Below are 20,474 nucleotides of genomic sequence, written 5' to 3'. Positions count from 1 at the left end.
TATTAAACATGCTTGTTTCATATATATTATATCAACATGCATCCATCTTGACTAGTGGAAAAGTTTCATGAAGTTTGGAATCAAGAAGTCACATGAAATGATAAGTTATAATCTCTCCTGAATTACTTCATTAGGTGAATAGGAATATGAGATGTCGACCAGACCTTACTACCTTGCCCAAATGACTCTAATTGAACTCTACAACAAAAGTCATGAAGGGTTCGTGTTGAGCAAATGTCAAGAAAATGCCTCAATTGGTCTAAAACCCTAATTCTAGGGTTTAACGAGGTGCTGCTTTGACCAAGATGAAGCAATAGTTTTTGTACCAGATATGAAGTTTGACCTTTAATAAAAGGTGAAGTTTGAGTGGATTACAACAAACTTTATTTTTGGACCAATACCTATTTCAACTCCTAAGTGTCTCATATAGTGGCCTCAAGTTTGAATGCAGTGCTCCATTTGAGCTCTCAGAAATATTTCTAAGTCCCCGATTGACAACGGCAAGTTGACATGTTGTGACATTTTTATCTTCCAAATTCATATGGTAGCTCAATTTAATTCCTTAATATAGGTTGGAGTACACTATGTGGAGGAAACAACAAAACAAATCTCATCACTTTTGGAGCACATTTGTACATTCAAAGGTAGTTTCAAAAAACAGCTAATGACACTGAATTCCTTTGCCAATGCCTGAATGTTCCAAGTCTGAACTCAGTTTCGGTTACTACACTTTGGAGTCTTGCATCTCTCCAGCCAATCCAAACTAGTCCATCATCCTTTAAGCAAAGTTGCAGAGCAAGATGTGTACAACAAACTTTGTTAAAAGACCCAATCCTAAATCACCCTCTAAGTTTGTCAAACAGAGGCTCGAAGATTGAATTTGTGACTGTTTTTAGACTTAGAAATATTAGTAACCACTTAATTAACACACCGTGTTCTTAGATTTTTGTTAAGCAACTCAAGTTGAGCCAAATATAAAAGTTGGAGTTTACATCTTGGAGAAGGACATACAAAAAGTTAGAATCAATTTGACCATGTTTTGACCAAGTAATTTGAGTTCAAGCAGAGCAAGGCTTAATCCTCGATAAGTCACTGACACTATCAACTTTGGGCTTAATTTGGCACTAATGGAGAGCTCTAATGGCTAGGAACCCCTAATGAATTTTGTAGATCATTAGATGGGCTACAACTTTGTTTTTGGGCCTAAGGTCTAAATGGCGCCCACCTTACCCATGTCGCTGACCGCCACCTGTTCGAGGAATTGCCTCAAAGGGTGACGCGTGTCGAGGACATGGTGTTCATGCAGAGTCTACGCCCCCACCATGGCCGACACCCGTCCTTGCCTCTCCACTCATGATGGGGAGATGCCAAGCTTCCCTCAGATGTTCCTCACTCCTAGCACTCACTCTCGCCTCCATGCTCCCTTCCAGCCCTTACATGCTAGGTGCGGGCATGACCACCATTGCTAGCCGAGCTTGTCACCGCTTATCGTGTTCCCTGCCCTCCGAGCCCTCTCTACCCTAATCGCGTGCACAACCTTGTTCGCCTCGCACCCCTCTGTGTCCTGCCCACGCTCACGGGATGAATCTAAGCCGTGACCCGCCAGTTGCTGCCGCTCTACCATAGTCCTTGCCATCGGCACCGCTGCACGTGGTCGGCTAGACTCAGGCCACTGTGGAGCGAGCCAAGGGCACCCGCAGATGCGTGCGAGCACCATGGCATCCTACTGCCACTGCTCGCCGCCGGGGACCACCCCATCGGCCAGCCCATAGGCCTACCCCTGCTCTCTATTGGTAGGAAGAAGAAGAGGGACCTTACACTCAAATAAGGGAAAAGGAAGGGGCCTAAGTGTAGAAATCGTGACTCAATTGAATAGTGTAGCAGATTGCAGGTTGATTAAGGAAAAACTCAGGGGCCTCGATGCAATTGTGTTTCCTTTATTGCATTTATTTGGCTGAAACTTTGGAAATCATAATAAATTGTCAAAAACTCATAAAATAGCAAATGAGGACTTTTTGGAATCCTTGTGAGTAGATATATAGATTAGAGTAATAATATGATATATGTTAGTAGAAAGTTTCTGATGTTTTTATTTGTTCTTATAAAGTGCTTTTAGAAATCCTTTTAAGTTATTGGATGCATATCTTGAGTTATAGAAGTCCAAAAATGGTAATTCTAGTAGTGTTAATCTTGTGATGACATTCTATAGCTAATAAAAATATTAAACATCCTAGTTGTGTACTGTTTTTATAATGTTTTGATTTAATCTTGTTAAATAGGCAATTTTAGCTTGTTTTGCTTGTTATTCTCATATCTAAAGTTGTGGTGCTCCAATTACTGTGAAATTTTTATGGTAGGCTAATGATTCTATATGTGTGCTTTGATAAAAATTTCATGTTCATTAGATGTAGTATGATTGATTTAACTTATTTATTGCTTGATAAATGATTTTAAATAAATTGTAATTTTTATGTAGGTATAAAAATGGAAAATATGGTTCCACTACCTTTGTATGATGTTGTACTTCCATAATAACATATAATATGGCTATATGTTTATAGAAAATAATGATCTTTAGATTTATCTTTCTTTTACCTGTTTTCTTGCAATAGCAATTTGTCTTTTTCGTAGTAATTAAATTATGAAACCTGAGCATGTGAAATTTATATAGTAGCCATGTTTTGATAACATATACCACTCATAAAAATCTTTGCCCTAAACTAGTTGTTCTCATATGACACTAAAAATATCATATATATTTACGAGCTATGGATTTTATAATTTCACTGTCAGGTTTTGCATGCTCTCTATACAGATCTGAATGATTATGTTGTTTGACTTAGCTAAGCATTGAATCATTTAGTGGAGATAATATAAGAAGTGTTGTGCTTTTGATGAGCTTTCCAAATTATTAAAGATCACCCCCTTTTGGTGGTCAAAATCTCCACTTATGAGCTTATGAAGTGGAGTGACAGATTCTATCCTAATCTGGATAGAGATGTCTTCTTTATGATGTTTGACCTGGTTAACTTTTGAATTAGCTTGTGGTGTCTATAACAAAGTTGTGCATGGTTTTCTAATATTTCTAAAAAGTCTAGAATCACCATGTCGTGAAAGTTAGAACTCAACTTATTGCTATCTGAAGTTGCATGTCAGATTCTGTCCATGTTTTGGACAAAATTGTTGCTTTGTGTGTTTAAGGCCAAATAAGTTTTGAATCACCTAAAGATGATAATAAGAAAGTTATATATAACTTAATTAGATTTCTATAAAGTTAAGGGTCATACTTGTTGGAAGATTAGAACTCCAGTTATATATTTATGAAGTTAATGTAAGTTTTTTGTTCTTATCGGTACAGACATGAGATATTGGCATATTTGATCATGTTAACCTATGAGTTAGATTTTGGAATGAATAACAAAGTTGTATACAATTTTATTATATTTCTAGAAAGTCCAAGATCACTTTTATTGAATGATTGTAACTCCAGTTATGGTTGAAACCCGTGACTATTGTACTGCTGTCCAAATTCTGTGTATGCACTTATGTTGATTGTCGATTCTTGATGTTGCTGGTGCATGCTCTAAATTATGTAGCTCTAGTTACTTAGTTGAATGACTTGCTCTCTAGTGCTTAAATCAATATGATATGACCATGCTTCATATTCTTGTACTTGCATCTTGCATCTCATCTAGGTATGCTAGATGAACCACGTGAAGGACGTGATGTTGGAGCCAAACCCGAAGATGGAGTTTGGTGAATCCAGAAGATGGAAGGACTAAGCAAGTATTGAGATGGGAGATGCTTGCTAAGTGAGTGTCATCTAACAAACACTGACCTAGTGTTGGATCCTAGGCAAGCCCTAGAGCATTCTAAGCCTCCTATGTTTTTACAAATACCACTTGAGTTCTTTATGTTTGATGTATTAGGTTATAAGAGTTGATTGGAACCACTTGATGCATAGAACTACCTTGTCTAGAAATATACCTTTAACCCTATGTAGGTCCAGGATCGAATGTATGCTTAGCAATGCTTAGACTGATAGAAGTCGGGTGATTTCCTATCATCTATGAGATATAGGTGGATACCAAAGCACGGTTGGCCATATTTGCTATCATTGAAATAACCATGTGTTGATAAATAAAAAGGGACCGGGTGGGATTGTGATAGAGAAGCAACAAGGCATGGAGGTCTTGGTGCCTATTTATCCCTGTCTGTGTTGGTTAAGGACCGATTGGCTATACATCCTCATGTCATGTTGAATGCACGCCTAGCACTTAGTTGGTCAGATAAGTCGTTCCGACCGTGAAGCCGAGTAGCTCAACTTAGACCGGGCCTCGTTAAGTTAAAGTGCGCAAACTAGAGGCAGTAAGGATGTGTGGAGAGCCAGTGGTGTGAGTCTAAGGGCAGGTCAGGCCTGAGGCTTCCTAGCAGACTGGTAGAATCTCTAAGGGTGCGACGCTGATCGGACCCGTGAAGTTGGTTCCTGAGTTGTACCAAAGGTGACCTAAGACTACCTTGGTACGAGTAAGTCTAGGTTTGTGTTAGGAATAACTCCCCAACTGGGTAGGAATCGATTTGAATCACCGTCTCTCCCAGATAGTGAGAACTTGACTGAGGAGCGGCAACGTAGCATTAATCGATGTAATTTGATGGTTATGATGAATATGAAAATGTTACACCGGCTATGGTTACTATTGTCTGTTACTAAATGATATTCCACATGTTTGGCACAGGTTAGTTGCTAATCTAGAGATGAATAGCTATAATTAACTTGGTTACTGAATTATAAAATATATAGCTCAACTAGTGGGTTTTATGCAAAATTTTGTCAAGCTAGCTCCACCGATAAAGCCTTGCATACTCCTTGGTGTTACTTTATTTCTGATTTATGACGGGTAAGTCTAGCTGAGTACATTCAAGTACTCAGGGTTTATCCCACTATGTTGCAGGTGAAGTTCTCGGCCTGCTAAAGATCGGGGCTAACCACCGGTAGCCTCAGTGACTCTATATTTAGTTCTCATCTATATGCTTTTATCAGAGGATGTCACTTATGCTAGCAATGTATTTGGAACTTATGTTGATGTAATCCTTTGAAAGCTATGTTGTTTTTCCTTAACCGGTCTTGAAACCCAAGCTTGTACTATTATTTGTGAACCCATTTATAATATTATTTCCACTGCAACTCTGTGTATGTGATGTGTATTTGCTTAATCATATGATCTTAGTTGTGATATTGATTTACCGAGGTCCATCGTGACACTCGGCGGACTACCGGATTTATATAAGTGAAAGTATGTGTGTGTCAATGTGTTAGCGGGGACATCCATACTTGATCTTGTATAAATTAGGTGGTTCTGTTATAGCTAGCATCAGAGCAAGATTAAGCATAATACTATCATGTACGTAGTTTTAAAAACAAAGTTTTGATTTTAAAAAGCCTATTTGGACTAAAACCTTAGCAACAAACAAAATTGTCAAAACTAATTTGTAAAACTATGCTAGCGACAACCTCTAGTTAAGCCCAATTAAGGACTACTAGATGGCTAAGTAAACTGAGACTAACTATAGGAGATTTACTTAATTGCAATTTTTATTTCGTCGTCCATATGGCGTGCTATTGTATGGATGCCATTCACTTGAGTGGTAATATATGGATCAATATACCTCTACGTCCAAGGTAAGATAATGAGTGGCATGACCGCAAGATGTGAGCGTGCGGTCAAAGGGGAGAGGTAGCTTTGATACTTAAGTATATATATCTCATATATATACGGAAGTATTTAATTATGGGTTAGCTTTGGTATGGCTATATATACATATTCTATATGTATGTATAGACGTATTTACTTTCAAGTCGCTTTGATACGGAAGTATATATATGTGGGTATATATATGGAAGTATTGAGCTTGCAACCTAGAGCCCAGATTTTTATTTCTGCATATATAATTGTGGGGTTGGGCTGAAATGAAATCCTTCTGCAGGTACGCTAACCATAAATGCATACATTGAATGTAGCTGATGACTAGCTATATGTCGAGAGAGTACGTGTTATGCCACCAGCATAGAATGTGATTGCTGCCTTAGGCTGGCAATTTTATGAGGACGAATAGGACGAGCCTGCATCATGATTGTGCTTGTGCATAAATATGCTTCCCTCACTTTGTTCTAATAATAAGTAACTTGTGATCAATGTGATGTTACTATCTTCCCTATGTGAATCTAGGCAAAATGCCTTGTTCCATGCCGCTTGAATAGCTATGCTTGAAGATAGTGTGTGATTAGCTTTGCCTTATATGTTTGCTTCCAAAGGAAATAGATGACAAGTTAGTAATTAGCAAAAACTTCACCCCTTTGAAAACTAAAACTGGTAGTGATACCTTGTTAGAAGCCTGCACATGCTTTGCTTTTAAATACAATGTGTCAGGTTCATAAACCCAGGGTCCCTCATGGACCCACTTCCCAGCAAAGGCTCAACCTAGCAGACAACGTTGTGAATGACACGCAAACTCCTGGGCCGGCCCAAATACCTAAATGACAGGCTAGAGGGGCGATCCAACCTCCGACCGAAAGGCCAGGCTCAAAGGAACGACGCCCGCTTTCAACTCCGGCCTATCTCTCTAATCGGAAGGCCTGACCAAGGAGGAACAACGCTCACTCCCAATCTAGGCTGCCTCTCTGATTGGAAGGCCTGGCCCACCTCTCTGACCAGAAGGCCTAGCCAACGCTGCTACTGACTCTGACCTGCGTCTCTGACCGAAGATGCACTGAACCTCTACTTACAAGCTCTTCTTCGACTGGCACAGTCGGAGCCGACTGGGGACGTCCGCTCGGTAAGGACCTAGGCAACAAGCAGAGCAAGTAAAGCAGGACGCTCAAGTTAACCGTAATACCGAGGATCGTACCCTATACACCTGTTGGACAGTATCGATAGGGCATGTCAAAAGGGTACCCTGCAACCTTCCAGGCATGTTAGAACCCAAGCAGTGTTGTAGGCGCTGACATTTTGCCCTATAGTGTTATGGGCACCATCAATTCTCATACTAGGCGAACATGGTAAGACTCCCCACATGCCTCTGGGCATCAATAGTGTTGTGGGCGCCAACATTTACCATACATGGTGAATATGGTAAAACCTCCCACATGCGTCTGACAATAATAGTGTTTAAGGCCGCCTACCATCATCTTGTACCCAACAGCATGGGCAACAAGACTCAGTAGCATACATACTCTCTCTCACTTATAAAGGCCATCCCCTTCATCTATAAAAGGGGATGCACTCTCTCCCAATAGGAGGAGTCAGATCAGTTCACTCACATCGATTCACCCTCTGCTAGCTTTAGACACTCTAAAGCTACATAGAGCGCACGCTCGAATACTTAGTGCATGTAGGAGCTCCCGTCACTCTTGGCCCTTCAGTCCAGAGTCTGACCGAACCTCTTGCACCCCATCTTACTCCCTTCTATTTGTAACCCCACAGCAAACTTCAAGCACCTAGGCTCAGGAATAAAGTCACTGACCGACTCAAACTGGACGTAGGGCATGTTGCTTGAACCAGTATAAACCCTGCATCATTGAGTGCTAGGCCACATCCGATCACAACATACGACAAAACTACAAATATTTAGGTGTCGGTCAGTTTCTGCACCGATAGTTGGCGCCGTCCATGGGGAAGACGCCATATGTTCACACTTTTGGTCATCAGATGGCCCATTTATCTGCCATCTTTGCCATGGCAGGCTCAAGCGATACGACTCGCTTTGGCTCGTTGGAGTTTCCCGCACTCCCACCTGTTGGGATGTGGGTTCCACCCATCTTTTAGTTGTTCTAGGCTTTCCTCTTTGGAAGCCTGGACTTCATCACTGACCGGCTCGACGTGCTTCACCTCCGCGAGGAGGCACTTGTTCCAGTGCCCGTCAGAGGAGGCGCGTCCTCCATCGGCTCCGAGACTCCCAACAACTTCAATGATAAGGCACCTTCGCTTCGTTCCAAGCATACGCTCTGCTCAAACCCCGCTATGAGTAATATACATACTATTATTTGCTCACTATTTACTATCTTTCACCAATTATCTAGAGGGACACCGTTGTCCATGCCGTGATCGCCATGCAACTAGATCCTCTATGGCCTCGCATCCCCATGGACGCATATGCTTGGGGGCTCCGAAGAATGCTGGCACCGCCCCCCTCGCACATCCAAATTCATGGGAATGGCGAGCTATGCTCCCACCACTTTCCATGAGCTCCTAGATGATGAGGTTGAGAGCGATGGCTCTAGAATCAGTGATGTGGCACCAAGCCACCGTTTGTCCTAGGAGTGCGCTATGGCGGACGCTCCAAGATAGCCGCCAGTGGTTGCGGAGTCCTTGTAGACCCATGCCCCTCCAAACCCTCATGTAGGGGCCCTTGTGTCTATGTGGGAGCATGGTGAGGAGTTACGACAAAGGCGGCAGAACCAGCCGCCACCTACGCCGGTGCACTCAGCGCACCACGATGCACCCCATGCGCATAACCCGGTGAGCGACGCCTAGGGTCACGCCAGCTAGGTCCAGCGCAACATCATGGATGGGGGGAACGATCCCCCATAGTTCGCTCGGGAGGGCCAGAAGATCGCTGCTACGACAATGCTTCTACATGGCCTGCCTGAGCTGAATGACCCCCAGGAATAGGCGATCCACCAGAATCTTTGGGCACTGGTGGAAACCACCGCTATTCAACAGGCGGAGAGCTCCACGTCACAACACCAACTTGTGGCCTCTCTCCCCACCAAGGGAGTGGGGACACACTAGACGAATCGCTCCATCCGCTCACCTCCACAGCTGCCAAGCACGACCCAAAAGGCTGTAGCTACACCACAGCCTGACCTAGCACTTACTTCACACTAGCCCCCAGTGCATGAATGGCTCGAACCAAACCAAGATGCTCGCAGCATCATTAGTAATCGGTGTCGGGCTTGACATGATGATGATGTCCATCGAGCGACGCTGAGGGCAGGCAACTCGAGCCCCGATCAGACCATCAAGGGGAGCAATGAAACACACCCTAGGCATGGTCGTCTGGTAGACGATTGGAGTCCCAGCCCAGATGGCCTAGGACCATGGGCCTTTGGCCAGTGCATCTGGAGAGCGCCCTTCCCACAGCGCTTCTGACCGCCTACCAACATCGCTAAGTATACCAGGGAGATGAACCCCGACATATGGCTTTGTCAACACAGAATTTTGTCCCGTGCCGAGGACACATACAGCAAGCCGAAAGGGTCCGCTCAATGGAGCAGATCTACCTAGCTTCAGCGCAAGGGTGGTCGATCCTGCGCAATCCTCCTGAGGCATGCCAATCAATTTGACCCTACAATTGAGAAGGAGGGTGTTATAATCTGTGCCATAATGATAGCCTTGTGGAATCTCAATCTATTGGGTTCTTTGCTGGCTTGCTGCTTGAAGTCTCTGATTGTAGACATAAGGATCTATATCTCTATGGATCCTCTGAACAGATGGTGCTATCTTCTAAGCCGATGATGGTATGTGGCCTGATGTGCCAAAATTGATCAACTGGTTTTGATTTTGCCCCACTGGCTGCTGCACACACTGTACTAACGGTCCAGGATTGTATTGTATCTGATTTGTAGCAGTACCTGGAGTTTGATTAGATGAACCTTGAAGTGCCTGGACTTCACCATCACCAGCTAGTGCTGCTTCTTGATGGCTGGTGCCAACTTGATTAGTCCCTTGGGTCAACGGATTTGGAATGTTATAACAAGTCGATCCAACCTGACTAACTGAAATTCCATGAATCGTCTCTTTCATGGCGTTGTGAAATGCGTCAACGAAAGCTTCATTGCGGCTTGATAGGGCATCATGAATAGATTTGTCTATAGCTTTCGCAAAGAAACGCCTGTCTTTAGCTTCAACTGTATCTGTCTATCCATGTAGTAGAACTCTTGGCAGTGAAAATTTCTAAATAACTGTGCTGTCATATGTTTTGGTGTAGGACAACAAACACTTCTTCTGAAATTCTTCTATAGCATTGTTGATTGTATCCTTATCTTCATCAGGTAGGTCTTCATAATGTACCCTAAGGATGTTGTCATTGTTGTGAACCGCCATGACGATTGTGGTGTCCCACCGGGTGTGCCAGAAATGTGTGTCGACATAGAATTTTGTCCCATGCCGAGGACACACGCAGCAAGCCAGAAGGGTCCACTCGATGGAGCAGATCCGTCTAGCTTTAGCGCAGGGGTGGTCAATCCTACACAATCCTCCCAAGGTGTGCTAGTCAATTTGAGCCTACAATGGACAAGGAGAGAAAGTTCATCAGTAATTAAGGGTGGAACTTACCGGTGTTGCCACATAGTTCTAAAAGTACGGCTATGAGAGCTGATAAGGAAGGAAATCGGCTAAATAGCCGATCCTAGTATATTCATGAGAATAAGTTAGTTAGAGTTCATGGGGTCATGTGAAGAAGAATCGGTTATCATTTAGAATAAGTATCATTTAAGCAAACATTAATCAATGGCAATAAGATATCGATGATGATTGGTTTATACTGAGCCAATTATTACAAGTAACCGAACTCCTGTTTATGTAAAGAAATAATTCAACATCGCTCAACCATCTAATAAAGATAAATCTAATGAACATGTTAGATCTCATCTATCGCCATGACCAGTGGGGCATGAGGTAGAATCATGCAGGCCGTAGAAACAACAATAGACTCGACGACCCTAACTCATTACTAATATCAGTGGGGCATGAGGCAGAATCATACAGGCCGTAATACAATAACAAGATCATGGGGCTAACACATCTTTCAACTCATCTCTACTTCAATGATCTCATGATGTGAACTATTCGTGAAAGCATTTGATATCGGTTAAACAGCCAATTCAGGCATAGCGCACAGTTAAGGTCATGCCTTCTCAGGAATGGATCTACCAACTAACGATCCCCACTCCATGGTGCCAACAGTGGGGGTGAGAGGTAGAATCCCATAGGCCATGATGATGGGCCATGGAATGGTTCTCGCTAACCAATAGATCTACTCAAGATCAAACATGCCTTAACCGCACGCTATGCACGATTAAGATTGATATAAAACATCCAATAAAAACATAACTCATCGTTTAAGATGTAGATTAGATCAGTTTAAGATTAGCAAACGATGGGTTAAATAAGATATAAGGCCGATCCGGATCAATCTCAATTGGGCAGAGTGATATTGCTGTAATTAGATAAACAATGAAAGCAATAAGCAATATCGGTAACTTAATGAATCTACCAAAGACTGCCATTCAAAGGTAGGGCCGATAACTTGACCTTGATCTAATTCAAGCAGTGGGGTGTGAGGCAGAATCACATAGGCCATACTTGAATTAGGCAAGAGTCGATAACTAGCTTATACCAGAGCCACAGTGGGGGTCGACCGGATCGATGCAGCCATACGAACATAGGTATAAACCATGATGGTACTTACAACAAGCAGTGGAGGTCGATCGGATCGATGCAGCCATACTCACTGAAGAACTCACTGAGATCTACTCTACTCCTACTTCTAAGGGGTGGCCGAAGCCGAAAAAAGTAATTGACTTGTATTTGATTGATTGATTGCCCTCTACAATAGCCGGGGTTTGGTATTTATACCCGGAGCCTAAAACGAACCCTACTCGAGTACGACTTAATACAATTTTTGGCACAATGAAAACATTCCTATTTTAAGATAACTTGGACTCTAATCTTTCCCTTTTTGTAGAGTCCAACATGTTTTTGTCCTGACGTCAAGCGTAGCCTCTGTCGTTATCTGCTGGCGCTGTCCGAAGAAAGCCGATTCCTAGATTTTTGCATCTGAATCAGCTATTTTTGATCCACCTGATCTCTTGATGATATGATCCTGGGAGCTTCTGGGTCCCCGTGAGTCTCCTTCCAAATTTTGGTGTAAACACATGCCCCCTAATTTTGGGACAAAAGAAATTTTGTTCCAAAATTATCATGTCCGTGCTCCCGATAGGCCCATAGTCACGGGTAAGGAATCTTGATCTAGGGTCTACAATTCGTCACCGTCCATATCAACTCATGAGCCCATGCTTCAAAACTTTTTCAGAGCATTATTGCTTCATGGGCGTTTTGGATTCATCCTTCCAAGCTGGCTATAAAAATGGCTATCCGACCTTGGTGAAAGCAAACTCAACGATTCAGCCATGTTCTACTTCTATCTGCCTCCTCAGGTGTTTCTGATCCCGCTAGATCCTTCATGGTTTATCCTTCTGCTATGTAGATCTTGAGTGGTTATGAGAATTCTTGTGCATAGGGTGATTGTGTCGCTCATTCTAGTGTCCTGTCGAGCAAGAGGATCAGTTCTTGCAGTTAGGAGAATTCTTGTGATATCACCTGAGTCTTCTCTCCATGCTCACAAAGCTGTCCTAGTGTTTGCAAGGGCTAAAATGTGTGGACACCTTCCCCTTGTTTACTCCACTGAATGCCCACTGGGTAAGCCACATGCTTCTTCCCCACAGTTTTCCAATTTATCAAAAAATCGGTTGAATTTATGTTTAGGCGGGTGATTTCCTTTCTCCTTGGGCATAATGTTAGCAATGGGCCAACATCAACTCGCCTCACAATGGACTTTGGCCTTGTTGGGGCCCGGACTCCCTTCAATCCAAAATAAACTGGATAGGCTGATCTCTGGTAAAATCTCCGAATCTTTTTCAGAGCTTTTGTAATTTGAGGAAGCAATAAGTCCGAATCTGTTATTTCTTCGTTATCCATCTCCTAAACTTCTGGAGTGTTGTTCCACTTCCTTTCTAATTCCAACCTCACACCCCTGGCAAAATCTATCTCCTCGCCTTCCTAGGCTATATAAATAGGCCTTGGCAGTTGATCTAAGGATAACTCACTTTGCCTCAAACCTTCTACACCCTTAGCATAGTTCCTACTTTTCCATAGGTCAGAGATCATGGAGAACAGCAAGAGGTTTCCTGAGAAGGTCTTCATCAGGTCTGCATCATCACGTCAGCGCCTTCGTCGTCAGGAGGGTATATCCTGTGATGCCTCTGCTGCCTTGGGGAACAGGGCCGGCTTTGTTCGGCCTTCAGGGCCTTCTTCATTGATGGCTTGCCGCCAGCCCCCTTGCCATCAGATGAGGCAGATTGATAATGATGATCTGCTTGCCTCCATTGATCAACATGGCCAGAGTCTCGCTGAGTGTTTATCCCTCGTAGAATTGGCCCTAGCCATGGTTCGATGCCGATCACCTCCTGCGGTCGATTCGGTGGAGGATAGGTTGGCCAAGGCCAAGGCTACAATTGTGGGTGAGATACTTGTCATAACCTTAGCATCTCTTCAATTTTGTCTCTAAGACTCTGATCACCTCCCCTTTTGAATCTTTTAGATTTATCTGCCCAACTGGAGAGCCTTCGATCAGCTACGGATCATGCGGTGGGATTTGTCAATGCCAGGGGCGCTGTTCTGGTGGTTCGTTTGCATGACATCCCAAATCGTGTTAGGGAGGTTGCCCTCCATGGCGTTTGTCATGGCGCTGCCATGACGTTGGCTGCTGCCCAAGCCCGCTTGGGCCAAAATCTTTAGCTTCTTCCCCATGGTTTTCCAGATGCAGCATGCCCTAGGGAGTAGGAGCGCTTGGTTGAGGATTTCATGAGTGCCGCCAATTCTGTAGCTTTTAATACCTTGGCTGATGATAGAGTAGGCAAGGTTTTCCTCAGCCTATAGTTTGTAATAGGCGATATTTAGCAGATAATTTTCCTGTCTTGGCACCATGCGCATTACTTTTGTTTATGCTTGCTTTTCCCCCACGGATGATACACATTGTACCGGCTTTTACTCTTCTGAATCTATTTTCGCACCAGCAGTGATACCTTTCTGGTATCGACCATTAGAGTTGTCAGTCAAGCGAATTGGTTGTTGAGTATTAATCCAAATGTTAGGGTAATATTCCTTCAAATATTCCCTATTGATTTGCTGAATCCTTCTCCTCCTCCCAGCGTCTCCAAAATGCACTAGGCGCGCACTGCCTGAGCCGATAAGATTTCCCCTAATTAGGCGACCATACCGTTTGTCTCACTTTTTGATCATCATAAGTGTGTCTTTGAGAGCATTTCTAGATCAGCTGGAGAAGTCAATAGCCTGTGGGAGCTGATGTCATTTGACTAGAAATACCGAGAGCGACCCTTGGTGCCCTAGACTCGAGATCTACATGTCATCATGGATCTTGTGTAGAACCAATCATATTCTCTGTTGTTTACTCATGCTTCCTTCTTCGGTTAAAGAGCTGATTTGATATAGCCAATCCAGGCCCTTGGTTTAACAAAATCTGAAAACACGACTTTTATTAAGAGAACCCTTCGATTTCCTACCTTCCAGTTGCTCAGTGCTGTATTTCCATTGGCATTAGTGAAGTGGCGCTTCGCCTCCTATTAATTGCGGTTGCCTTTTGCATGTCCCAAGGCGTCCGTCCCTTCGCTTCATGTCTTCAAATACCAGCCGATGTCTTTCGCCTCGAACACATCTCCATCCGCAACTGTTCCTTTGCTCTCCCCCACCTGCCGAAACCCTGTAGTGGTTAGATCTAATCATTCTTCATGGCCGGTGAAGATAACCGAGGCAAGCACGTGGCAGAGGAAATCCCAGAAGAGAATATGCCGATGAATCAGCGTCTCTAGCGCATAAGGAGAGATTGACATTTCTTGTTCATGATGATGAACAGTTCTGATCCGCCTACAGGTTTGTTGTGAATGACAATCTTTGTCCTCTTCCTAGGGCCAACGGGCCCTCTGACGTCGCATCTTCTGTGTCGGCCTCGTCGTCGGATTCTTCCGATTCCTACAACGGCGATGACACCCAGCGCTATCTTCATGAGTGGAGGATGGCTCAAAACCGTTACTCCAAGGTGACTTGGGAGAACGGCCAACTAGAGATTCGCCTTGGGGTTTCCTAGGCCGCCCTTCACTCAACTAAGGAGGAGGCCAGCGCCTTCCGAGCGCAGCTGGCTGAATCCGACACCATGGTGGCGGGTAAGATGAATCCCATGAAGGCTTCTTACTCTGACTTCCATTATCTTCATCTTGACCGTCTTCTTGTTCTCGTGATTGTCAGCCCTGATAGCATAGTTGGAATCTCTCCAACTGGCGCGAACGCAGCCATAGACGCTGTCAATGCCCGAGGTTCCTCAATTGGCGCTCATCTCCAAGACATCCCGGTCCGCATTCGGGAGATCGCCCTCCGTGGCATTCGTCATGGTGCGGTGGTGGTGCTGACCGTGGCACAAGTCCGAACTAGCTTCATGCCATGGAAATAGGTTTCCCAATGGGTGACGGCCTTGAGGAGCACGAGGACCTTCTTTAAGAATTCACCATGGCAGCGGAGGCCGTAGTAGACATCACATCCGCTCAGGATGTGGTGAACAAGGTCTTCGACTAGTCTGTATTTAAGATAAATCAATGAATGAAGACTCCTGTTCTTTTATGATTGTGTTTTAATGCAATGCCTTCATGTACGACTGTGAATGTTTCTTGCTCTTTTTGTTTTTTGCTCTATAGGCGATACATATCGTATCGACTGTTACTGTCTTTGAAGATGTTTATTTTTTTGAACTAGAGGCGATACCCTTCTGGTACTAGCTATTAGAGCCGAGAATGAATCGGCTATTAGATGTTGATCAGACGCCAGGATAACGTCCCGTAGAACTTTCAATATCAAAGGTTAGGCAAGTAATTATCCTAGGTCAAGCGTCCTATTAAGCGAAACAGAACTTCTCTTAAGAAATCCATTAACTATGAATCACACTTACACTTTAACTCAACATTCACATACGTCGACCTAAACCCATCTCCAAGACTTAATACTCATTTTTCTTTTGATCCAACGACCGACGTGAAGCTGTGACTTTTTCACTAAAACAAACTCTCAGAGACGATCACTTGCATCGGTTGTTGGCTTTCATTGCTGATTTTAATGAAGCCTCCTTCCCATGTCTTGCTAGAAAAACACTCAAAATCTCCTAGTTCCCAAAATACTAGATCGGCTGTCGCGATGCTTATGGACTCATCAACACAAACCAGTTTGACATCATCTCCATGCCATTGAATCAAACACTGATGCATGGTCGATGGTATGCTAGAATTCACATGAATCCAATCCCGACCGAGGAGTAATCTGTATGATCCTTTCCCATCAATAACAAAGAATGTGGTGAGCAAAGTTTTACTCCTGATTGTTAGTTTGATGTTTATTGCCTCCGGGTCTTAGATGTGTTGCCTCTGAAGTCTCTGAGCATCATGTTGGTTTCCAATAGATCTTCTAGTCCTTTGCCAAGCTTATAAGGCATAAGATTGACAGATGCACCTCCGTCCACCAACATCTTGCTCATCAGCTTTCCATCAACAAAACCTTTCATATACAACGCCTTCAAGTGCCGATGTTTGACTGGTCTATCAAATATCGCTTGCTGCACAACTATTAACTTGGCAACCTTCTCTTCATACTCTGACTCGTCGAAGTCTAAATAAACTTCCTGATCTGCTGGTGCTCTGAATTCTGATGGTAACAGAAAAGCCATTTGGATATTAGCCAATGGTTGCCTCTTATAAGCTATCTGCTTAGTATGCCATACTTGAGTTTTACTGAGTGCCTGAGCCTGTTCCATCTCTCTGTTCCTTAGGCGCTGCACCCTCCTCTTTTGGCTTCTCGTCAAATCTCCTGGGCACCACTGACCTTCCTGCCATGTGTATATTCTTTCAGCGCCTTCCTCTTCATGATCAACCTAGTTCTTGTAACACCCCAGGTGTTTGTCACTAGTTAAGCAATGGGTTTAAACTCAACCATGGCATGTTAAGTGGTGAAGGAGATGTTAGGTCAAACATATGAAAATGAGCCACCACTTAAACTTGGACCATGCACCATTGCTTACATGCTACCCTTTCTAAAAAGTATGCTTGAGTAATGTTGGATGTGCTTCTTTCATGTTCCTCACATCAATTTCCACCCACATGGATGATTGGAAAAGTTTCGTGAAGTTTGGAATCAAGAAGTCACATGAAATGACAAGTTATGTTCTCGCCTAAATTGCCTTATTAGGTGAATGAGAACATGTGATGACAAACAAACATTCAACCTTGATCAAACAACTCTACTTACACTCATGAACAAAAGTTATGAAGGGTTCATGTTGAGCAAGTGGCCAGAAAATGCTCCAATAGATCAAAAAGTGTAATTTAAGCTTTACCGTGATGCTACTTTGACCTATGTTGACCAATCACTTATGGTGCTTTCATGGAGTTGCACCTTAAATCAAAGTTGAAGTTTGAGTAGAGTAGACCAAACTTTGTTTTTGGACCAAGAGCCAGATCAACTTGGAACTAAGGCAAATCGAGGCTCAAACATTGAATCGGCAGCTATTTTCGGTACTTAGATTTTTTCTAAGTCTGGAATTCATCGTCGACTCGTCGTTGACATTGGCATTCCGTGTTCTCTGAATTTCTTTAAGCATCTTGACTTGACCCCAAAATAAAAGTTGGAGCTAAGTTCATGGAGAAGAGCATATAAAAAGATGGCACCAGTTTGACCTCGTTTTTACCATCAATTTGAATTCTTACTCATCGCTGTCAATACGCCAACACCATCAAGTTAGGCTTAATTTACTCCTAATCCATTGCTCAAATGGCCATGGCCCATTAATGAAATTCGTAGGTCATCATGTGGACAACAAACTTGCTTAAGGGCCCATGACTTAGTTCGGACCAGAACAAGCCCAATAACGTGGTCCAACCGGCCCGCTCCGACACCTGCCAGCCACTTGGTAGAATGCCCCAAAGGGGGAGCGTGTGGCAGCCATGCAGCGCTCGTGCCCCACCATTGCCGCGCGTCGCTGCCACGTGGTCTCCCATGCCTGCGCCCGTCGCCACCTCGCCCCACGTGCATGAAAGCCAAGCCTGATCCCTGTTTCCCCCTACCCTCTCCATTCCCACTCCCTCACTCGCCTTCTGGAGCCTGCTTGCGCTGAGCATGGCCGTGCTTGCCATGGCCGCCATGGCCAGGCTAGCTGAGCTCCCTGCCTCCGCTCCTCCGTCGCTCCTTAGTCCCAACCGGTCTTGCCTTCGCATTCCGCGAGCCACCCCGTCGCGTCTCTTTCCCGACTGCCTACACCTTCGTGCGCTGCTGCCGCCGGTGCCTGCTCGGCCATCGTTGCCAGCACGCGTGGCTAGGTCACGTCGGGCCACCGCGGTGCGAGCCGAGGCTACCCATGGGAGCGTGCGGGCCCCTTGGTGCTCCACCGCCACACCATCGCCGCCGGCGAGCCCTGCCCGGCCGGCCCCCAAGCTTCCTCTGCTCCAAAATCCCGCCAAGGACTATGCCCAAGAATTCAACAAATGGGAAGGGCCGTTCTGCGAAGCCATGACTCATTTGAATAGTGCTCCTGAGGACCTCTTCGCTGTAGTTTAATTAATGTTTTTCTGCAGGCACCCCGATGCAAGATTTACATGTCTTTTTCTTTGATTTAGGCAGATTTGAATGATCCACTTTGAAAATTTGTAGTAATTAGTAGAAAAATCAGTAAATCATAAATGAGGACTTTTTGGAATCCTTGTGAAATTCTCTATGCACTAGGTCTATAATATGGCATGTTTTAGTTTAAAGTTTTAGCTGTAAAAATGGATTTGTGCAGTTAGGGTTTAAATGCTAGTCTTACATGTCTTTTTTATAACTGTAGTTTTTTATGCTCAAATAATTGTGAAATTTTTGTGGAGTGCTACTAAGGTTATTCTTGATGTGTGGTAAAAATTTCAATATTTTAGGCTTGATAGTTTAAGATCTATAAAAATAACAAATTACCTGTATTGCTTTGCTCCTATTCTGGATAGTCCTGCATGTTTGAATTAATTGGCTTAGTTAAGTTATGAATCATGACTTTATGATAATACATGAGTTGTAGTAATTTTATTAATCTTTTCAAAAAGCTAAATATCATGATTTTTGGGTAAGTAGATCTTGAGTTATACTTGCTTAAATCTCTGTGGCTGTTTCTGCCCAAACCCAGAGAGGGTTTCCTTGTTCTTACTGTGGGGCCTTCTTAATCATAGAATTAGCTCTAGGTGTTTACAACAAAGTTGTTTAGAATTTTCTAAGCGTTCAAAAAAGTCTAGAACCACATTTATTGGACATGTATAACTCTGTTTATAGCTGTTTAAAGTGGCATATCAGTTTATGTCCATGTTTTAGACAGAGATTCATTCATTGGATTAATTGGCCTTGTTATCTGTAGAATCATCTTAAGATGATAATAAGAAAGTTGTAGATAACTCACTTAACCATCTTTTGTTAAATTTTGATGGCATTTGACCAAATATTTTGTGAGTTATGACTGTTCTAAGTTGGTCATCAAAAATTGTAGTTCTCTGGAATTTCTAGACCAGATTTGATAAATGTGACTGTTTGACCCTTTTAACTTGGGAATCATGCTAGGATGATTAAATATGAATTGTATACAATTTCATAAGATTTCCAAATTGTCTTGTGGCATGTCATTTGGATTTGTACATCTCCAGTTATGGTCAGTTTACTATGCTGCTGTATAGTCCCAGTTTTACTGAAATACGAGTGCTTGTGTGAATGCTTTATAGCATAGTTCTTGTTGATTATTTAGGTGCTAGGTCCTTAACTAAAGATGAGCAATTGTATATTGGTTGTCTAAAATTGGTAAGTTAAAGTGATTTGAATAGAACTTAAGTAAACTAATATGCCATGCTTGATGTACTTGCTATCTCTATGTTGGACTTGATGTGAATAGCTTGCTCTCTAAGTACTCATGTCATGTGGTGTAGCCTTGTGCTTGTCTTGAATGTTTTTATGTGATGCATCTTTTAGTACCATTCCCCCGCATTCATGTACTTGCATCATGCATCTCAATTAGGTATGCTAGATGAACCACGTGTCCGGATGGGATGTTGGAGCCGAACCCGAGGAAGGTGCATAGTGGACCTATCCCGAAGATGGAAGGACTGGACAAGTGCTAGGATGGGAGATACTCACCATGCGAACACTAACCTAGTGTTGGATTCTAGGCAGCCCCGGAGCATTCTAAGTCTCCCATGTTTTTTACAAATATCTTGAGTATCTTTATTTGTTGATGATGCATTAAGTATTGGAATTGGTTGGAACCAATTGTTGCATTATATCCTTACCTTATCTAGATAAAAATCTATGAATCCTAATTAAGTGTAGGATCGAATGATGCTTAGCTATTCTTAGACCGGTAGAAGTCGGGTGATTTCCTATCACCTGCGAGATGTAGGATGAGCTTTGGTCACGGTTGGCTATATTTGCTATCATGAAAAAGAACCATGTGTTAATAATGAAAGAGGACTAGACGGGACTGATGGTAGTGCAGCAACAAGGCATGGAGGTCTTGGGTGTGAATCTATCCCCAGTCTGTGTCATTTAAGGACTGATATGCCTGTACGTCCTCATGTC

Source organism: Miscanthus floridulus, chromosome 6 (genome assembly GCF_019320115.1).
Source record: "Miscanthus floridulus cultivar M001 chromosome 6, ASM1932011v1, whole genome shotgun sequence".
Taxonomy (NCBI): Eukaryota; Viridiplantae; Streptophyta; class Magnoliopsida; order Poales; family Poaceae; genus Miscanthus; species Miscanthus floridulus.
The sequence above is the reverse complement of the archived record's forward strand: the minus strand, read 5'-3'. Positions refer to the sequence as shown.